Genomic DNA, 4,898 nt, shown 5'->3' with positions numbered 1-4,898 from the left:
CTAAGCTCGAGATCAATCTTGCTTTTCAGGGCAAGACGATATGATCAATAGAGCAAAGATTTGAAATAATCCTAACTCATTGATCGAGGAGTGCACCAGGAATAAGGACTAGGTACAACGATCAACCCTAGGGTGACGATTCAATAATCAACACGCTAAGGATGAGATTGTTGTCCATTAACTACCAAGCAACACGGTTGCTAGGCGTATAGATTTCACACATCACGATTCACTTGTCGGCATCCCAATTGTGACAACACGGAACCGAGGAATGAGTAATGATGGCGAGAAGTATCACTGTATCAAGAGTTCATAGGAGGGTGTGCAATTCCCATGAAATTCTTGATATAAAGATGGTAACACTCCAAGGTGGAACGGAACAAAAACTAGATTAGTATCTTGATCTGCGGAGTATGACTACTTTGACCCAATCCTAGATGTGGATGAGGTACTGGAGTTCATTTCTCCTAGTCATTCCAGAATAGAATGGCTTGACGGACCATAAGAGTAATAGGCATCAATGAACGAATGCATACATACGCTTGACTATCAATTGATAGATGAAGGTCAGAAGACAACTACAGAGGACAACTCAAAGGAACATATATCTTTCTGAGTTGTGGATGCATAGGTTAGTATGTCGAACAAGTTCAACATATTTCTTCCGGATAACCCATGCGAAGAAGGTAGAACTGGCAGAGTCATAATATAAAATGAAGAACTCTTGAGAGCACTCCTGTTATGATCTTTTGATCCAACAAACTCCTGCCATAAGTGGTTCATAGTATTTGGAAGAAGGAAATACCACGGACCTCGAGGACTAATGCAAAGGTTACTAATATCCTAGAGGGACTAGCAACACTATCAACATGAAGTAAGTAGGGTGAATCTCTGGTTCGGAGACCCAGGAGTAGAATACCTACCAATTAAATGGCATCACGGGATGCTTTCGAGAATGATGGCCAGAATCATCACACTGGGAACACAAAACATGGCTAGATTACTAGATGATACTCTAGACACCTAGGGTCATAATAATAACTCCAACATATATGTCAAGGTAATAGAATACCTCAACTCAGCAATTAGTGTGATTAACTTGGCCCAAAGGAACATCAAAACTAGAGGGAAAGGATTTGCAAGTGCATCAGATTGTTTAGAAACCTGGGATGACTCGGACAGCATAACGGCTGTAAATGCTCAAAAATATTTGAGACATGCTACAAAAATGGTGGCATAACCACTCAGAAGCACAATATCAAGGTTTCGAGATCAACAGTTAACATACAGAAGTAGTAGGAACTGGACTGTAACGCCCTCGATGCGGCTATAGCTCCCACGTGTCGAGGCACGACTTAGAGGCATAACCGCATTGAAAGCAACGTCGCAAGTCAGGCAATCATTACAACATCCCATGTAATACATAATAAAAGGGGGAGATAACATAGTTGGCTTACACTCGCCACGTCACATCAGAGTACATAAATAACATCCATCAAACAAACACTCATGGCCCGACTACGGCGCCAAAATAGAAAAGACCCCCAACATGCGACAAGGTCCTGAATCAATAACCCCAACTAGGCACCACTACTGATCATCCGGAAAGGACACGTAGTATCGCTGAGAGTCCTCGTCGAACTCCCACTTGAGCTCGTAATCGTCAACTGGAGCGGAATCACCTGGACCTGCATCTGGAGTTGTAGTATCTGTGAGCCACAGGGACTCAGCAATCTCACACCCACGCGATCAAGACTATTTAAGCTCATAGGGATGGATAAGGCAAAATATATGTGGAGCTGCAGCAAGCGACTAGCATATGTGGTGGCTAACTTATACGCAAAAGAGAGCGAGAAGAGAAGGCGAAGCACGAGCGAGAATCTAAAGGAACATCCTGCGCAAGCATAAATCCAACACCGTGTCCACCTCCCGGACTCCGCCGAGAAGGGGCCATCACGGTAACACACACGGTTGATTCATTTTAATTAAGTTTAGTTCAAGTAATCTACAACCGGACATTAACAAATTCCCATCCGCCCATAACCGCGGGCACGGCTTTCGAAAGATCAATCCCTGCAGGGGGGTCCCAACTTAGCCCATAACGAGCTCTCACGGTCAACGAAGGAATAGACCTCCACCCAAGACACACCGATCAGACTCGGTATCTCGGTACAACAAGATGATTCGACAGGTTAAAACAAGTCCAGCAACACCGCCCGAATGTGCCGACAAATCCCGATAGGAGCTGCACATATCTCTTTCTCAGGGCACGCTCGGATAGGTCAAGCTACGAGTAAAACCAAACCTCAAGTTTCCCTGAGGTGGCCCCGCAGGCTGCCTGGTTCGGACCAACACTCAGAGGAGCACTGGCCCGGGGGGGGGGGTTAAAATAAGATGACCCTCGGGCTCCGGAAACCCAAGGGAAAAAAGGCTAGGTGGCAAATGGTAAAACCAATGTTGGGCATTGCTGGAAAAGCTTTAATCAAGGCGAACTATCAAGGGGTTCCCATTATAGCCCAACCGCGTAAGGGACGCACAATCCGGGAACATAACACCGATATGACGGAAACTAGGGCGGCAAGAGTGGAACAAATCACTAGGCGAGAGGCCGAGCCTTCCACCCTTTACCAAGTATATAGGTGCATTAAGATAACATAGCAATATAATGATATCCCAACAAGAATATAAATGTTCCAACAAGGAACGACTCCAATCTTCACCTGCAACTAACAACGCTATAAGAAGGGCTGAGCAAAGCGGTAACATAGCCAATCAACGGTTTGCTAGGACAATGGTGGGTTAGGGGTTCAACATGGCAATTGGGCGGCTGATAAGCAAAAGGTAGGTATCGTAGCAGTGGCAAAGCAAAAGAGCGAGCAAACTAGCATAGCAAAGATAGTAGTGATTTCGAGGGTATGATCATCTTGCCTGCACAGTTGTCAGAGTTGGCTGGATCCTCACAAGCAAACTCAACGGGCTCCTCGGTAGCGAACTCGTCTCCCGGCTCTACCCAAAGACAAACAAGCAACAAGGATACAATCAACCACGGGCAAGACCAAGCAATATGATGAAATGACGATATGCTATGCGGGATGCGATGCGGGATGCAAAATGCAAGATATGACGGGAAATGCATGAACCTGGCATCAACTTGGAAAACCAAGTGTGCCACTGGATAGAGGGGATGAAATCGCTTGAAAACGATATAAAGATCATTGGAATCGGAGCTACGGTTTGGAAATGGCGAGCGTTTTAAGATATGACACCGGTATGCGATTTACAGCAAGTAGGCATCTAAATGCAACGAAATGAACATGCTACAGACACCAAACATGAAAACAAAATACATGGCAGTGATGTACACAAGATGGTTGACAAAACACTAGCACTGAGCCATAGGCAAATTCATCCATTAAGAGGTTCAAACAAGCATGGCTAAAACGCAAATGTAAAACAGATTTCAGACTTAGTGAAATTAACACTAGTCTGAAATTTCAGGTCACGATGCTCTCTTCGGAGCAGCAAAACAACATGATAGAGAACCTGAACATGACAAGTAAGAACATGGCATAGAGCTACTCAACAAGCTTAACAAAACACCCAAAGTGACCTGGGGCCAAAAGGGTTCACAAAATACTCTACCGAGCTCACGAACATAGCTCGAACACAATCAGTTTTCAGACTTAGTGAAAACTGAGACACGCTGAAATATAACTCACGAAGGCATGTAAACGAGCTCGATGCACTCACTACGGTGCAAGTCATGGCAAGGAAAGCATATAACCAGCAAGAAGGCACAAAGTGCTAGCTACACATGGCAAGAACTAAGGCATAGCATGCATGGAACACTAACGGTAGCATCGGCGAAATCGCAAACAAGTTGACGATCTGCCCAGATTAACAACGAAGCAAAAGTTGAGCTCGATTGAGTCAACCTAGAGCACTCCACAAATGCCAACAAAGACACGGATGGACAGAGCATAACATAAATATCAAAACTCCCTTACTGATCATCCTCAAAAGAGGCACGGATCATTAGGAAACAAGCTGGACATATAGCATCACGAGCTAAAATATCCCAGACTCTGAAATCAGTAATCTCAGGTACTTCTCTTCGCAAGCTTGCACAAGACAACACACACATCCTAAAAATGCATGGGTGGCACCTCTGGAAAGAAGACAAAATGCTTCACAATACATCCCAAAGGGGCACAGGCATATCATGCACGGATTAAACATAGCAAAAATGACAAAAGTGCATGATGAACTAACGGTTCTGCAATTTAACTCACGAAGCCTCCTTCTAACAGCATTTTGGGTATCAAGATGACCTCAAATGCAAATGATGCAATGGAACGAAATGATGTACATGTCGAGGCGAAGATTTTGATATATCATATGCCCAAAACGGATCTACGGTTGCGGAGATACAAGCAGTCAAAGTTAGCACGAAAATTAGGGTTTCGGGGGAGAGAGGTCAACCGAAAAATCCCAGATCCAGATCTGGATCGGGCACGGACTCCGAGGCGGCGGCGGTACTGTTCACCGGCGACGACGGGGAAGGAGGCAGCGGCCGGCGACGAGGGGACCGGAGGGCGACAGCGAGGTTGCTGGGCGGCGCCGGCGTGGAGGCGGGCGGCGCGCCGCCGGGGACGGCGAGGCGGCGGCGGCTGCTCCGGCCGGGGAGGCGCGGGGCCGGCGGCGGAGTCGGGCGCGGCGGCCCGGCGAGGCGACGAACGGCGGCGGGGCAGCGGCCGGAGGAGGAGAAGAAGGGCGGCGGCGCGCGGGCGCCTCTGGCCCGAGCGGTCGGCGGGGAGGGCCGGCCCCGGGCCCTCGCGGGCCGGCGATGTGGGCGCGGGCGCGGTGGCAGGAGGCCACGTGGCGGCTGGCGGCTGGCT

Source organism: Triticum dicoccoides, chromosome 7B, assembly GCF_002162155.2.
Source record: "Triticum dicoccoides isolate Atlit2015 ecotype Zavitan chromosome 7B, WEW_v2.0, whole genome shotgun sequence".
NCBI lineage: Eukaryota > Viridiplantae > Streptophyta > Magnoliopsida > Poales > Poaceae > Triticum > Triticum dicoccoides.
The sequence above is the reverse complement of the archived record's forward strand: the minus strand, read 5'-3'. Positions refer to the sequence as shown.